This window comes from Solanum verrucosum, unplaced genomic scaffold (assembly GCF_900185275.1).
Source record: "Solanum verrucosum unplaced genomic scaffold, falcon-dt-bn FXZP01000150.1, whole genome shotgun sequence".
NCBI lineage: Eukaryota > Viridiplantae > Streptophyta > Magnoliopsida > Solanales > Solanaceae > Solanum > Solanum verrucosum.
The window spans coordinates 530,699-549,967 of NW_026020371.1; the positions used below are offsets into that span (position 1 = coordinate 530,699).

The 19,269-nt window shown below is 31.6% G+C and overlaps 1 pseudogene; it reads right to left on the minus strand.

The window, feature by feature from the left end:
- Positions 1-5,127: 5,127 nt before the first annotated feature.
- LOC125838389 (WAT1-related protein At1g09380-like) overlaps positions 5,128-19,269 on the minus strand; it is a 66,196-nt pseudogene continuing 52,054 nt past the window's right edge.

Consider the following 19,269-nt stretch of genomic DNA (forward strand, 5'->3'; position numbering starts at 1 on the left):
TAAAACGTCGTGGTGACTCAAAAAATAATCAATTAATTCTATTTTAAAGGAATTTTAAGAATAAACGAATTTTAAAAGAGTCGCCACCTAATTTTAGGAAACTAGGAAACCATTTCAGTGATCTAGGAAACCAAGAGATTCTAAGTAAGGGGTTCAAGTTATTTCGAAGGGAAGGTGTTAGGCATCCTTCGAAATCTACAATTGTGGGTCCCGACTTAATTCATTTTTTTTCAAATTGAGGAGGAGATAAAATTAAATATACAAGTATAATAAACAAACAATAATAAATAAAAAATATAATTTGAACTTTGTTCGAATAGCTTCAACGGAAAGCAGCTTCGTGTACCTGTAAAGACACTTAGTAAAAGTGTTAATATTAAATAAATATGACTAAAAATGAATAACTCAAATAATAACTTAAAAATAAATCCATCTTATTAACATGGAATGCCTTGAAAATCAACGATTATTTATTCATCGGCCAATTAATATTTAGCAACAATAATAACAAATATTAAGAGAATAAAATGACAATATGTGACCAACAATAACATTAATAACGTGACCAACAATAAACAAAAAATTAACAAAAGAGAAATACACAAGTGTTAAGACTGAGCATATTGAAAGCGAGGTAAATATTCATTAAAACAAAATTTTGAACAATTATTAATTGACCCAGATGATTTACAAAATTAACATGAGTATAAAGACTTAATAACAGTAGAAAACTAAGAACATAAACAAGAAAACAAATACATAAACAAAACATGGCAATAGTAAAATTAACAAAATTTAATAAAAATAAAGTGTCAACAACAAACACTTCCTCTAAAAGAAATCTTCTGATGGCATAAACACACATAAAAATAAATAAAATAAGAACATATACACACACATACACCTATATATCGTAAAGAAAGGCAGAAATGTTATTGGAAAATACATAAACAAGCCTAAAAATAATATTTGGAAAATGAAATACAATAACCAAATATTAAGATAACCATGAAATAAGCTAAAACATTGACAAAACAGTAGCCAAATAAAACAAAATATATTCAAAAGATGCAGGTAAAACCAAAGGTAACAAAAGTTCAACCTCTTGATGGGTTCTCCGTTTAGATCTGACTGAGGGAAAACGCTATGAGGAGGATAGAGTTTCAGAGCTTCGAGCTCCTCTGGTCACTAGGTTTCGCCAGCTTTGTTCACCAGAGTCGAAGTTGGAGCTTGGTTGACTGTTCGGAGCTTTGAGCTTCACCATAAATCTGCAAATACAACAAACAATATCGTAAAAGGGAAAGGGGAGGGGAAAAACTGACCACCATCTTTATTGGCTCCGGTTCATCAGACCTTGAAGCTTCTCGCCGGAGATTGGTTTTTACATGGAGTTCACTGGAGCAGCGAAGAAAGGGGAAACTGAATGGGATTTTTGGTGGTTGTTTGATGGCAACTTTTACTTTCTCCAGCTCTTCGGAGTTTGCAACTCCTCGTCGGAGCTGAGCTGCTGGTTGCATCAAACAAGGGGTTTTAAAAGTTGAGCGATAATTCTCGCTGGAAAAAATAGAGAAATTAATAGTGGTTTAAGGGGTCGATTTTTGGATGTGTGTTTGTAGGTGTTTGTTGTTGGGTTCTGGCGAGGTTTCTTGGTGGTTTTGATGAGTTGGTAATGGGGATTTTGGGGTGGTCGTTTGTTTGTTGTTCTGTTGGTTTTTGTTTGTCGCCTGAAATGGCAACGGAAAACAGAGAGGTTTGGTTGTTTTTTGCCGGAAAAGGGAGAGGGTTTTGGGTTGTTGTTCACTGTTGGAGTTGCAGTGGCGTTGAGGTGGTTTCTAGCGGTGATTTGGTGTTGTTGACTGTTTGCTGGAAAACAGAGAGGGTTTTGGGGTCTAGCGGATGAGTTTTTTCAGGTGGGTTTTTTTGGTGGTAATGGGGCTCGTTGGTATTTTGGTTGCTGGAAATGGAAAGGGGGTAGCACTGGTGTTGGGTTGGCAGTGGTTTTGGGGTGGCTGTGAGGTTGGAGGAGATAACAGATGGTTTGTATGATTCTCAAAAGCAACTGGAAAGGGAGCTATTGTGCAGTGGTGGACTCGTGCTTGGGTCATTTGTCGAAGCTCCGTTGAATGTGCCGGAGAAGGCAAAGAATAGCAAGAAAATATTAAGTTTAAAATCTGAAAATTTCACTCCCATTATCTAAAATTTTATCCACCACCCTCATTTTATTTTTTTTACCTAATAAAGCCTAAATAGGGAATTGTTATACAATGGGCCCAAGTCATGGGCTCAAGATTGTGGCCCAAAAATCATTGGTTGATAAAATATCTGTGTATGAAATCTTATTTATATTTGAATAAATTTCTAGACGGTGCAAAATATCAAAAATGAATATTAACAAATATAACAAATAAAATAAATATTAAAAAAATGTAATGAACGTAAACTAATGACATATAAAAATGTAATTTTAAAATTAATTGATAAAAGAAAAATCTTAAATTTTGATAAATAAGGATAGTTATCGATAAACTTATTTAAAATTATAAAAAAATTAGTTTGAACTATTAAATAAATAAAATTTAAAAGTTATGAATTTTGAAAGTGTTAGGTCAAAATTGAGTGTCAACAGATGCAGTAGTACAATATTATATCTTTTACTCATGTAGTAGTACAATCTATTAATAAAATGAAGTCTCTTTGGAATTGGTAGGACAGGGCATTATATATACAAAACAAAAATAACATTTACATGATCCAACTGTCTTAATTATCAACCACCAAAAATCAACCATTTAAAAAACCACCTGTCTTAATTATCTACCCACTTGAAAAACCAATTGTGTTAATATTCAACCACCAAAAACTAATTATCTTAAAAACTAATTGTCTTATCATCAACACAAATAATCAACAATTTCAAAAACCAATTGTCTTAAACCAACTTCACAAACCAATTGCCTTACTCATCACCATTTAGCTCACCATTGAGCTCCATCACGATATTCATCACGTCCACGGAATTTTCATCACTGCCTTCATCTACTTTCTCTTTCAGCTTCTCCTGTTCTTTTTCTTCTTCCTGCAATTCGATCTGCTCCTTTTCTTTTTCTTGTTCTTTGTTCTCTTCAATCCTATCCTCTTCTTTTTGTTCTTTTTCCTTCTCTTCGATCTGCTCCTCTTCTTTTTCTTCTTCTTTGTTCTCTTCCAGTTTCTCCTCTTCTCTTTCTTCATCTTTTTCTACCATATTCTCCTCCTCTTGTTCATTAACTTCTTCTACAAAGTATTCATCAACTGCAAGCAGATCTTTATCGACTATTGCTAATGAAAGTAATTCATCAATATCAACTTCAGCACCAGCTTTATGAACTGTTGGTGTTGTATAGTCTTCATCTTTATCAATTGTTGCTGCAGGATCAATGGCTTAGCATTTTTACAAATAAATAATTTCATACAGATAGTATATAAATTAGTCTATCTTCATTTTTCTTGTGCTTTTGAGCTCTCCTCAATTTCTCATCTTGTATGAAAGCAACAACGTCCATCATTGATAGTTCAAGGGATGCAACACGCTCACACAAATTATCATCTTTATTTTTTTGTCCACTCGAAACAGAATTCTCACAAGGTTGGTTGAAATTGTTCTCACCCAATATTTCATCCTCCTGGTTCTCTACTGCAGAAGTGAGGACAGTGACACCTTTCAAATTGGCCTTTAAGGCATCAATAATTGTGTCCTTCACTTTGTCCGTATGTGACTTTAATGTTGCCATATAATTTTGTTTTGTCTCACGGACAGTAGGTACTAGGTATGGATGCAGAACCTACAAAAAAAAAATATAAATAGTACAAGACTCACTAATTTACAAATATTGCTAGATAATAATAAATAAGTTTATACCTTTGTACTTTTTCCTTTGTACTTATATGGATCACCTTCAACAATGTTATCGCTCTTTGCCGTGTGCCATCTAAGTAAACGGGGAATTGGCAGAGTAGAATCCAAGGACTTCTTTGCATAATTAGAAAGATGATGAAAAATCTCATATATCCAAACATGAAATTAATAAATTAACAAATAAATAAACAGAGACTATGAAATACTATATAAATATATAAGAATTTAATATTAATCAAGTCCATAATTGATATAAATTACCACAAATGCCCAGGGGAAGCCATACAAAGCATACAATGTATTCCCTCTTTCCTTGTACACTTCACTTTGTTTCTTCAAATTAATTTTGTTCTTCAAATACTTCACTGTTAAATCAAAACACTCTTTGCCCCACGGATAACTCTTGAAAAATTCTAAATCATTGACCATCTTAATGTGATTTGCATCCACAATCTTAGATCGATTGTGGGCAAGCAACATCGAGTGGATGAACCAAACTAAAGAGCACTTGAACTTCTGCTCCTTATTCAATCTGGTACCCTTAATCAAACTCAACAACTTTGAACCACTGATATTCTTATTCTTTGTCACTTTATAGTAAAATTTCTCACCTTTCTGAAGCATTTTTTTCATTTTTGCATCACGGGGTATGCTGAGCAATTCAGCCCCGTAATCAATGCAAACTCTTTTAAGCCAAAACAAGCAGACTTATCATTCACACAAAACCACATCTCATGCAATTTTTTTTATTTTTTACACGACGCAACAACATGTAATGGACCATCTGTCCATTGAACTTGTAATATTCAGGAATTTTCCTTAAATGTTCAAAACAACTACCTTTAAAGTCATTATAAATTTGTTCTTGAACTAAAGCATTTCTAAAATCACGATAAAGAGTTATTCTTGCTCTCACAGAAATTTTGGCTGGAAAAGATCCTAACTCATCTATACATATAGTAAGATTATAGGACTTACCAGAGATTTTTCTTGCACAAGTTGGCAAGGACAGAGGATCATCATCCTCATCTCCAGTATCTCGGCTATCTCCACTACTCGACTCATCTCCACTGTCAGTGTTTTCTTTAGTAGACTCAACATCATCAGTAGCTTGGGCACTATTGTCCTCATAGTTGTCGATTGTCATCCTCATCTCCAGTATCTCGGCTATCTCCACTACTTGACTCATCTCCACTATCAGTGTTTTCTTCAGTAGACTCAACATCATCAATAGCTTAGGCACTATTGTCCTCATAGTTGTCGATTTCAGCCATCGTATCAGAATTCGAGTTAGACTTGGGTGCTTCAACTACAATTTTTTTCTTTTTTGAACATCTTGAAACTTCTTTCGCCTTTCTTTTCTTGTTTTTTGAAGGCTTAAGAACAAGTCGTTTAACAATCCGACCTCCAGTTTTATCCATAATCAGAGTAAACCTACAATAAAACATGCAAAATAAAAAGCAAATACAACATAGAAATTAACAATGTGATTGACAAAAAATGCCACTAAAGTCGATCAAAGTTTAGGCGATCTAACAAAAGAGGGCAATGAAAAATACTGCATTTCGTGTAACAACAGATGTAATAAGAAAAAACAAGACCAGCAAAAGCAAACAAATACAACCAAGAAAAACAGCAATCCACAACAAAAGCAAAAAATTCAAAATCAATAGGCTAGATAAACATAAATTATTTTTAAAAAAAATAAGCAACCAAATAGGGTCAAATATTTATATCCAAACAAAAACGTCATTAGAGACCACAAATATTCATGGAATACCGCGACAAACATCCTAAACAAGAACATGAAGAAAAACAGTCCAAAAAAAGGAATCATTAAACAACCAAATACTGCTAAAAATTACACTACTATAACAAAATAAACAACCAAATACGGCTAAAAATTACCGAAAAACACCATTACAGAAGATTCAACTTACCAAAGATGAAAGCTTTGAACTTGGGGAAGAAGCTTCAATAAAGCAGATGAAGATTTGAGAGACGTTTAGGACGATGAAATGGTTAAAAAGTTTGTATAAGTTAATGGAAGAAAAGTTTGTATAAGTTAGTGGTTGAGAAGTTGTATGGGGAAGAGAAGCGATGATTACACTGATGTATGGGGAAGATGAAAAACCCTTGCACTTGAGAAGAAGAAACGTCGGAACAGGTTTCAGAAAAGGTGTCTTTTAATATATATATATATATAACATTTCAAATGAGATTTCAATATAAAATTAGGTCTCTAAAATGTATTGGGATTATAATATAATTTTGTAAAGATATACTTCCTCCGTTTCAAAAAGAGTGGTCTGGTTTGATTTGGCACGAAGTTTAAGAAATTAAAGAAGACTTTTGAATCTTGTGGTCCTAAATTAAAGTTATGTCAAATGTACAAAATTGTCCTTAATCTTGTGGTCTTAAACATGCCACGTGGAAAGCAAAAAGTAAAATGCTACCAAAAAAGGAAAGATGTCGTTCTTTTTTAAACTAACTAAAAAGGAAATGAGGTTATTCTTTGTGAATTGGAGAGAGTATATTTTTCCCAAGTTTTAAAAACAATAAACAAACTCATGACCCCACATTCACAAATATACCCCAAGTTTTAAAAAGGCCAAAGAGACCCATGACCCCACATTTTTTCCTTTTTTAAAAGCTCAATCCTAGAAAATAAACCAAAAATAAATTAAGTGGTATAGAGTAATATAAGCTATTAAGTTGTCCCAATGCCAATTCTTCTCGAGCTTCCAACATATCTGTCATCGGGCTTTATTTCTTTATTTATTTTAGATTTAGATGTTATAAGGCCGGCACCAATGTAACTCTTGTCTTGTAACGACTTTAACATTATTTTGTGATTTTTGCATTTTTTTAATAATTTAGTTAGAGGTTTGGCACGGTTCCCAAGGTATTCGGGGGGTTCGGGGGGGAGGGGGTGCAATGTCTCACATTCGATGGTGCATTGACTCATTGGATGAAATTCTAGTTTCTCTTAAGATTGAAGTTTACCGTCATCAACAATGGTTCAATTATTCTATTTTATCTTTAAAATGAAATTTATCACGAGATCAACATTAGGTTAAAACGACCTCAAAATAGTGATTCGATGATTTCAACAGTTACTAAATGTGTTTTGTTATCAATTTGCATTATTGATTTGTTTTCAATGCTTCAAACAGAACAATTGCACGAGTTTGGAACTTCTGTCTGCTGATTCTGGAGTTGACTAGTTCATTCATTGTGTTCACAAAGCTTTCGTTGCGTTAATGGAAAATTCTTGAACCTCGTGTTTACGAGCAGAGTAATTGAGTTCGTGGAGAGAAACATCGGGGTTGGGTCATGTATGTGCATCACATTTGTGGAGGTCGGGTTGTCAGCTCGCGTTTGCGGTGGGGGTATTGTCACGATCCAAAAGTGGACGTGATTGCACCCGTCTTTTTCCTATCAAGACAAGTTAGTCTTAACCCAACAAAAACGAATGAAAAGCGGAAAATAGTAAAAACAAGAACAAGATAAAGAGGAAAACTTATTAAAACCCCCAAAATCTGATTGTCACGTATACAAACCACTAACTTTCAAGATCATGTACTTTGTTGGTTTGGAATTGGAATTTTCTAGGAGTGAGGCAGACATTCTTATCTACCAGAGGAAATAGCAGACATGGGTTGAGCAGTAGCTAAACCAATGTCCACACCACACCTATGGAACTAAACCTAAAACTCACCACAACTGAGTTTGATGCCAACAAACCGCCTTCCCACACTGATCGAAGGCCAATTGGGAGACCTGCCATGCATCCCATTTGCTGTCTACTGTTTGTGTCAGTTTCTACACCTCCCATAAATGGATGCTCCACTTAATTAGGTTAGTAAGGTATCTAAAGTCTGCACCAGGTCTAGGAATATTGATGTCAAAAAAGTTCAGCTAAAGCTAAATATAGAGCCATGGCTTCAACAACGCCAGAAGTGGCCATATATATTCATTCAGATAGCAGCACTTCAACCCTTCAAATTGCTGATAATCCATGAGAGGACCAAGCACATTAATTAAGATAGATTGTCATTTCATTCGGAAGATGACTTACTTGTTACTGATTATTTGCCATCATTACACCAGCCTGCTAATGGCCTTACGAAAGCACTTGGGAAGAATATTCCTCATTGTTCAAGCTAGGAATAAAGAATATCTTCATAGTCCTAGCTAGCTTGAAGTGGAGTTTAGAGAATTAAACAAGTGCATGTCAATGAATTGATGCATGGTGTCACAGTTGTATATTAATTATATGTACAATTAGTTAGTTAGGACCAATCAATAATTGGTTAGAAGAGTTAGTTAGTATGTTGAGTCAATTAGACCACATCATCATTCTGTATATATATATAGCAATGCACATATCACATTTTGTAACTAATTCATTGAAGAAGAATGTTCTCTCTGTTGACCTTCAAACACATTATATTATTGTTGATTCTTAAATATTTTCATCATTCGCTATATTCAAAAACTTAATATTTCATATATTGTCCAATACACAACCTTATACACAACTCCCTGTTGTCAACATTAAATAAAACTTATCATGATCATAAACAAATTAATATGATACTTTCTAATCTTCCTTTAATTAATCAAAGAAAAATTGAAATTTGCAACTTGTTATTAAATAGGATATGTTATCCATGATTTTAGCATGCTAAATTATACTCCCCTATCCCAATTTATGTGGATTATTCATTTTTTGTGATCAGTCAAACAATTTAAGTTTGATCGAAAATTTGTGCATGAAATCTTTATAAATTTTTGAATGAAATTTATATATTTGTAAACTGTTGGAAAACTATATGCACAGCGGAAACATACCAAAATCATACAACTTACATGAATAATAGACAACACATTGTTTATACTAGAACAAGTACAATCATGTTAGGACATATAAACTTTCTGAATTTAATTTCAGAATTACCTCTTAAAGCGTGAGCCGATACCTTCTAGTGAATCCTCAAGCTAGTCGACAAGCTAGAAACTTCAAGCAAATTCATAAGCTAGTCCACAAACTAGGCCACAGTTCTACGATCTTCTACAGTGATCCCAAGTTCACTTCCGAACCCTCTCAATACTTGGGTGGACAAGTATTTTATGAAAAAAAAAATCCTTTTCAAGGGTTAGAAGAATCCCTATTTATAGGGATTTCTTCTTAGTCCAAGGAAAGGGATTACCATGTCTTTCCATAGAATAGAAAGACATGTACATCTCCCTTTCCTTAGAAAAGAAAAAGTCGTGTCCTTCTTCCTTTCCTTAGAATAGAAAAAGTGATATACTTCTCCCTTGCCTTAGAACATAGAAAGATACATACTTCTCCCATTCTTTAGAATAGAGAAAGACACATACTTCTCCTTTTTCCCTTTACAATAAATTTTGAATTCTAGATAAATATGGGCACGGTAGGGACCACATAATTAATTACCGAGGCTTCCTATTATGAAAATAATTCCAAATAATTAATTTAAATTATTCTTACCATAATAAATTACAAATCATTCCACTAGAAATTCGTAATTGCACTCCTCTATTTATATTTCAAAATTCCCCATTAGACACATATGTAATTCCCCATGTTAAGATTACAGATACTAATCAATAAATTAAATTACTGACGAACTTAATTCAATGAACAATTTCCTTTAGAGCATTGCTTAACTTATTTCATGTGTCGGATTCTTAAGTCCACTTGCAAGGTTTGACACAATGAAAACTTTTAAGCTTCTCAAAAAGGCATATCATCAATCTCTATATCGAGACATGGATTCCATCAACTAACTTATTATTTCACCAATATATATTATCATCATCCAATCTACCAAGAATATTGACCCATCTTAGAATCTCACCTTTTAATAAATCAAAACGATGATTAACATATACAGATCATAATAGTTATATCAGGATTAAGAATATAGGTACATTTAATAGTTTAGAGAATTGCTTTTGTCAGTCAGTTTAAAGCAACTATCTCTACTAGGGTCCCGTTCAATACATACAAAATGCACTAGCACAAGAAGTTGGAACTATACCATTTCCATAATCAAGATAAACTACATATAATCTTGTGCTACAATCGTACCGATGGCATGTCCAATTTCCATCATAGATTGTGAACAAGAAAACTTTATACTTATAAGAACCGATGATTTAATCCTCTGTGTATAAGCTTAAACTCTATACACTAAATCATCTACTATATAAGTAACAAGCACCATAAATGAATATATGATTTATTAAAATAAATAAATAATTATTCTATAATAAATACTATATCTAAACACGTGGTTAATAGTATATATCCCAGCAATCTCCCACTTAGACTTTTAACCATCACGATTGTTATAATGTACTATATCTAAATGCATGGTTAATAGTATATACTCTAACAATCTCCCACTAAGATATTTAATCTTTAAAATTATTAGAACAATATTTTTAAACACATGATTAATAGTATATACCCTAACAATCTCCCACTTAGACTGTTAACAATGCATTTACAACTTTCACAAATATTCCTTTTATATTTCTTATCAAAAGGATCTTACAAAGTTATTTTCTTATGCAACTTCGTCTAGTAATGTTGAGTCGTAACTTATCGTTTTTGTATTAGATCTTCAGAGGTTTATCATGAAAGTCCTCTTAAATATACAAAATCAATCAATCTTTGTTATGATTCTCCCACTACGACTAAGCACTACATAATCACACTTTCATGATCTTGAATCTTAATATTTTCTTCAAAAACTTTCGATATTGAAATATTAACAACTTTTCATGTAGTGTTCTTCAATTTGCTCAACATCACTTCCACTACTTGAGGTAGTAGTTTTCTTATATCTAGCAACGTTTCTCCCACTACTTAAATGCAATGGAACGTCATTTCTGACATACCGATTAGATGTTTTTGAGCGTCTGAATTTATAATTGACGTATTTGTTATTTCTTTGTTCAATTCCTGTAAAACTAGTTTACTTCTAGGAACATGGTTTACTAAATGATCCTTTTCTAGAAATCAGACAGTTGTGTTAACAATTGTCTGATTTTCTTTAGGACACTATAATAAACCTTCTTTCATTCTTTAGGATATCTAATTAACACACACATTCCATTCTTAATTCTAATTTTCTTATTCTCCCACTCAACACATGTGCTGAACAATCCTATATTTGAACATGTCACAGATTAGACTTACGTCAAATCCAACTAGTTCTATAGTTGTTCAAGGTACTGATTTGAAAGAAATTGAATTCAGAATGTGATATGTAGTTATTAGAACCTATCCCAAAAGAAACAAAATAACTAATAATAAGTCAATAATTAATCTTATCATCTTCATAAGAGTCTACTTCTTTTCTCTTCTACACCAATCTATTATAGAGTGTCTGGTGTAGACAGTTGAAATGCAATTATTCTATAAGGTAAGTGACTTATGAGTTCTGCAGAGAGGTTTACGTCACTGCAATCAGATTGCAGTGGCTTTATATATTTTTCATGATGCTATTTTCATGTGTCTTAAATATTTTGAGTTTATCAAGACATTTAGACTTACAAAACATCAAAAAAAAAAAATATTCATATCATGAGTAACCTTCTTGAAAACTCAGAATACTCAAATTCACCTCTTGCCCAAATGCTCATTTATTACACAAATCAGAATAGATTAATTTTAACTTCTCACTACCTCTTTTTCCTTTTCTAAGAGGAAAGGTCTCTTAGTCATTTTTCCTTCTAAACAAGACTCACATGTTGGTAGTGACTTCGCTTTCAATGAACCGTTATGTCCATCCATTAACCAACCTTGAAATTCTATTCAGAATAAATGACTTAGACGCTAATGTACAGATAAGTTTCATTCAATTTAAAAGATACTTTCCCTTATGAGACAAATTAATATAATTCAATTCATGAGAGATAATACTAATAAAGGAATCATGCATCAATGTACCACAAGAAATAAAATATTCATCAAACCCAATGATAGGAGAGTTACAAACAAATATATTAAATACTCATCTCTTATCTAGTTAGAAACTGAAAATAATTCTTTCTAACATAAGGTACACGTGCAATGCATTCTTTGAATTAGTATCTTATCTCTACCAAAAGAAAAGCTTAAGTAGTACTAAGTGGGTGCGTAAAGTCTATTGAGAATATGAGATATAATACATTAAATAGATCATAATATTTCGAATAATCCTAACTAACAAAATTCAAGGCTCATTTAAACAGATATATCCATGCATTTCGAATAGCCAATCGATAGGATTGGAGAACTACTCATGCAATACACATGTACAATGACCGATTATTCATTCCATAAACTTATACATACCTAACTCAGATGGAGAGTCTATTGTTAGTTTAAGTCAAGTGAAAATCCTCTAGTTACATTGATCCAATCCTATATTACTCAGTTTAGGAGAGTTAATACAGATTATCAAAACTAGACGATTAAATACATAGTGACTTGTATCAATTTCATCCGATAGGGAGGAAGGTCTAAGCCAGAACATAAAACTAATACTTCACTACTTTTTAATCAAATATGACCAAAAACTCATATAACGATCCAAAAAAAATTAATTTCTTACTAGGTCATTCTTATGAATCTACCAAATTTCAGATTAATCAGAGTTTTTTTTTTTTTTTCGAATTCCAAAACTATGATCAATTTGATTGAAAATGTTATATGGTGAAAATAGAATTTAAAATTTTTCCGTTCAAAAATTCTTATTGCATGACACATATCATCATTTGTGAAATAGATTCACAAATCAAGAGCAAAGAACAAAATTCTAAAAAACTATTTACTTTATCTGAATACTATTTTCCAAAAATCAGCATGTTTGTGAATGCATTGAATATGAAAATTCAAAACACACCTCATAGATATCCATGCATCTTGAACAATAAATTTTGATGAAAAAATTAATACTCATGCAACATACATATATGGTGTCAGATATTCACTCCAATAAATTTAGAACATCAGCTAACTCAGATGGAGAGTATATTGTTAATTTAAACCAAGTGAATATCATTATCCCTAGATCAATTGATTCAATCATATATTACTCAGATAGGGAGAGTCAATATAGATTATCAAATCTAGAGATTAAATCTAGTGACTTGTACTAATTTCATCTGATATGGAGGAAGGTCTAAGCCAACACATGAACTTAATACTTCACTAGAATTTAGTCATCCATAGAGAACAAACTCTATCACCTCTGTATCATAGTTGAGTAATTTTCATTTAAATTAATTTTCAAGATATGAAAATATACATATAAAAATAACTTCATCTAAACGATCTCAAATTGCCAAATCACTTCATAACTATGAATATTTTTAATTTGACTGTTTCTGATGAACCTATTGAATTTCAGATCAATTAGAGTTTAAAAATAATATTAATCTCCAAAGTTATGATCAAATTTAGATTGAAACAATTTAAGAAAAATAATCAGATCCATATCCTTATCATATATCAATTCATGTTAACTCATCATGTGTAATCATGTACCACATTTAACATAAATAAAACTGATATAAAGGATTATATTATCACATTTTAATTCCAAAGAGCGACTTAAAAACCATTTTAAGGGCCTCAAAACTATAACCACATAGCAATGAGTATTTCTTACTAGTCCATCACCAATGAACTTACCAAATTTCATGTCAATTGGAGTCTATCAAAAATATTTCCAAAGCTATGACCAAATTCAACTTCAAGTGGTTTAAGTATCTTTAGGAATTAAACCAATATGACTTTATCATATTCAGATCAAATTTTAATCTTTCAAACTACCTAAAATCCATCTAAATAATTTTCGATGGAACCATCAAATTTCAAGTCAATCAGAGAACAGAAAATTCATGACCACCTAAAATATGACCAACTTTGAAAAAAGAATCATTTTAGACATAGTTAAAAATAAAAATAGCATGATTCAGATTTTCATTCTCTTTTTATAATTATCTCATGAGCATGAAACATATGTTGTGTCATTCCTTTGGCTGAGGCACTCAATACCTTCTTATAATAAATTATTCTCTAAATTAATACACTTGAGAATCCAAGATATTATGTTTCTCTCTTTTGACTGAAAACCTCGATATCTGTTCTCATTAATTAATTAAGCATTACTAGTATTTTAAGGTAAATCAACATTTACGTAAATAAATATTTACCACTAATATTCACTTAGAATAATTTATACTTGATGAATTGAGGATGTTCTAATGACTCAAATACATAGATCATTTTAGTGAATCCTATTTATTAATCATAATTCTCAATTCATCTATTACAAAATATATTATCACATGTATAAAGTCTAAAGAATTTTCAACGATTTCAAATAAATAAATTGCTTAAGTGATAACTATTTATTAACCAAAAAATTCTTAATTTATACAAATTGATATATATGTAATGAATAACATGCTCAAATAATTATTGAACAAAAAGAGAAAAAAAAATTCAATTGACCTGAAGAGTGACTATCACCACCATTTAACAAGGTTTGGAGTCAACAATTAGTCAAGAACAAAATTTATAAAGTTGAAAAAAAAACTTCACAATCAGTTCAATGATAATTTGTTCATTAACAACCTCTATGATTCCCTTTCTTATCAAGCTTTGCAAATTTGATGGATTAATAAGAAACAAACCAAAAAAAATTGCAACTAGCCGCCGAAAAAAAAATCAATCACATGTGCAGAAGTTCGTACTTTCATTTATGAAATAAAACAAATCCATTGAACTTTAACTTTTCTTTTAACTGATGAAAAGTTTTCAATTTGGGTTCCATTAATTTAAAAAATAAAGGACTTCAAATAATCATTAGGACAAATGTTTACTATTGCTGTCCATTCCCACGTGAAAGTGAAAAATTGTCGCCAACACATTTTACCCTCTTGATAATCTCAAAATTTAAGAGCGTATATACTTTAGTCAACTAATCAAAAACCTTAAAATTTCATCTGATTCATTTTTTTTCGCGATAAAAATATATTTACCAACCATGAATCATACATACAATTGCACATACATATATTTTATGTTATCTATAAAGATGTAAGTATGGCTCTGATACCAATTGTTGGAAAACTATATGCACAGCGGAAACATACCAAAATCATACAACTTACATGAATAATAGACAACACATTGTTTATACTAGAACAAGTACAATCATGTTAGGACATATAAACTTTCTGAATTTAATTTCAGAATTACCTCTTGAAGGGTGAGCCGATAACTTCAAGTGAATCCTCAAGCTAGTCGACAAGCTAGAAACTTCAAGCAAATTCATAAGCTAGTCCACAAACTAGACCACAGTTCTACGGTCTTCTACAGTGATCCCAAGTTCACTTCCGAACCCTCTCAATACTTGGGTGGACAAGTATTTTATGAAGAAAAAAAATTCCTTTTCAAGGGTTAGAAGAATCCCTATTTATAGAGATTTCTTCTTAGTCCAAGGAAAAGGAATACCATGTCTTTCCTTAGAATAGAAAGACATGTACATCTCCCTTTCCTTAGAAAAGAAAAAGTCATATCCTTCTTTCTTTCCTTAGAATAGAAAAAGTGATATACTTCTCCCTTGCCTTAGAACATAGAAAGATACATACTTCTCCCTTTCCTTAGAATAGAGAAAGACACATACTTCTCCTTTTTCCCTTTACAATAAATTATGAGTTCTAGATATGGGCACGGTAGGGACCACATAATTAATTACCGAGGCTTCCTATTATGAAAATAATTCCAAATAATTAATTTAAATTATTCTTACCATAATAAATTACAAATCATTCCACTAGAAATTCGTAATTGCACTCCTCTATTTATATTTCGAAATTCCCCATTAGACACATATGTAATTCCCCATGTTAAGATTACAGATACTAATCAATAAATTAAATTACTGACGAACTTAATTCAATGATCAATTTCCTTTAGAGCATTGCTTAACTTATTTCATGTATCGGATTCGTAAATCCACTTGCAAGGTTTGACACGATGAAAACTTTTAAGCTTCTCAAAAAGGCATATCATCAATCTCTATATCGAGACATGGATTCCATCAACTAACTTATTATTTCACCAATATATATTATCATCATCCAATCTACCAAGAATATTGACCCATCTTAGAATCTCACCTTTTAATAAATCAAAACGATGATTAACATATACAGATCATAATAGTTATATCAGGATTAAGAATATAAGTACATTTAATAGTTTAGAGAATTGCTTTTGTCAGTCAGTCTAAAGCAAGTATCTCTACTCGGTCCCGTTCAATACATACAAAATGCACTAGCACAAGAAGTTGGAACTATACCATTTCCATAATCAAGATAAACTACATATAATCTTGTGCTACAATCGTACCGATGGCATGTCCAATTTCCATCTTAGATTGTGAACAAAAAAACTTTATACTTATAAGAACCGATGATTTAATTCTCTGTGTATAAGCTTAAACTCTATACACTAAATCATCTACTATATAAGTAAACAAGCACCATAAACGAATATATGATCTATTAAAATAAATAAATAATTATTCTATAATAAATACTATATCTAAACACGTGGTTAATAGTATATATCCCAACATAAACTACGTAAAAAGTCATAATAATTGACAATTATATGCAAATATTATGGTAAAAAGTAAATTTGTTTGGATCTTGAAATCTGAAAGGTGTCACATAAATTCATTATATAAGTTTAATAGATAAGCAAAAGAATCGTACATTATAAACCACAGAGAGAGCTCTAATGGGGTTTAAAGCCCATTCAGAAAGTTTAGGGACGATGCAAAAGCCAATAATGACACTATCCACACTTGCCATTAAGCACATCAATGTTATGCATGTATATGGAGCTGCATACTTCTCATTTAGCTTTGTTTAATTTAACCCACAAAATAACAACAAAAATATTTGTTAGAACTAGCTTTTTAGCATTTCAAATAAGATAAATAGCATTTTTGGTCCCTATATTATTACCTTATTCTTATTTTAGTTCTCGTATTATTTCACTAAAGGCATTAAACCTTCAATTAATATAAATGTGTGCTTTTGATCCCTAATACTATCAGAGGTTAAAAACTTAACAGACTCGCATATCAAAAAATAAATATACAAAAAGTAAAACAAAAAAACATAGGCTAAAAATCTCCTATGTTTGCTCGTCTTTTTCAGTTATTTATTTTCTTATTTTTTATTCGGATAAATTTTTAACATGCGTTAGTATTAGGGATCAAAATCACACATTAACATTAATTGAAGGTTTAATGTGGTTAGTTAAATAACATGAGGACTAAGACTAGGATAAAGTAATAATTCAGCGACCAAAAATGTCATTTGCCCTTTCAAAAAATTAAGAATAAGTAAAATTAAGTTGTATGAGAATTTTATGAGGAGGTTTAACTAGTAGATTTGCCTGAATGATTAACCAAATGGCATCAGTAAGACTGCACACTATAAGTAAAAAGGTCCTAAAAAGAGTTGGAATGGGCAAAATTGACATCTATGCCTGTATTTTCTGCATATTGACCAATCACAACTTTGCCATGATATAATGACAATAACATTGCACCTCCAACACATACTATTGTACCCCAAAACTTGGCTTGTCCTCCTATACTTCTTAATCCCAATTTTTCTATCCTGCACCCAAAAAAAATAAAATTATTTACAACTATTTATTTATTTATTGGGATAAAAGCATAAGTACCCCATAGATTGTGACTGAAATCTCAGAGAGAGACAAACTTTAACTAAACTAAGGTCTTATTATCCCTGAATCCATTTTTCTGGTAATTTTGTACACCTTTTAGGCTTACGTGGCATCCAAACATCTCTCACGCGCCTCAACTAGGTGGAGTCACAGAGTGTGCCAGTAAGCCAAAAGATGTACAAAATTACAAAAAAAAAATGAATTCGGAGAGGTAATAGGACCTTAATTTAGTTAAAATATGTCTCTGGATTTCGGTTATAGTCTAAGGGGTACATGTCCCTTATGCCTTATTTATTTATCACGTTCCAACATGTATTTTTTATTTTTATTTTACTTTTGAAATGTAGAGAATTAATTAATTACCCCAAGGGTACGGCTATGATAAAGGTGAAAGCTGGAATTAGATTATCAATGGCGGAAGCAATTGTTGGAGTTGAATTCTTTATGCCAATGAACCATGCATATTGGTTCGCTGTTATCCTGCGATAAAATAAGAAGAAAAAGAAGAAGTAAGATTTCGAGGGTATAATTATAGAAACTTACGTAAATTCCACTAGTTTAGGTGTTAATTACTTAGATACACTGTAGTTTATAATATTAGGTGTCTTACCGGATTTTTTATGCCTCTAGATACATCCATATTTTTTGGTACCTCTATATACGTCCAGATACAGGAATCTTCGATACATGGAGTCAAATTTAGGTGTAATTTATTCTCGATACATTGTATCCAAGTGGATTCGCATGTATCTGGGATACATAACACATCTCCCTCGCCTCTCTCCCATCTTCCTCGCCACTCTCCCATTTATATGATATCCCAGATACAGGTGAAACACTCCAGATACATGCAGATGCATGCATCTAATGTGTATCTAGTGTGATTCGCATGTATCTGAGATACATACGAATGTTGCTCTCCTCCCTCTTCAATCTCGCTCGCCTCTCTCTCTCTCTATTTTTATGTATCTGGTAGCAAAAATGCATGTATCTAAGTGTAAAATACGTTGAAAATTCTTAATTTATGATAAGATACGTAATATTTTAAAAGTATAGGTAATACTAATTTATATGACAGTTTAGTATATCTAATAATTATGTAGTTTTCCCATAATTATATATAACAATTATGGTTTAAAAGCATAAATAAGTTATAATCCTCGATATGATTCTAAATTGTTCATATCCTTTATTTAACCGGTGGTTTCTATGTCACAATCAGTTACGGCTAAAGTTTTATTAAAGAATCTTTTCATGTGGTTGAACGTCTTCCGAAAATATAAGATTTTTATTAAGCCGATTGCCAGTTGCCACCTAATTACTGAAATACTACAATTAGTTAGTTCAAGATGGAGAAAATAATTCGTTTCTTACTTTTCCATTGTGCAACTCACATGCAACGTATAAAAAGTAAGCAAAACTTTTGGTTGAGTGGAATACTACTCCCTTTACTATCGTGGGCTTGAATCTCATTAAAGAGAGCGAGATATCCGTTCCTTAGCCTGAAAAGGTTTTTATTTCTTCATTTTATTTTCAATTGTAATCTTGTAATTTTTCACTAAAGGTTAGATTT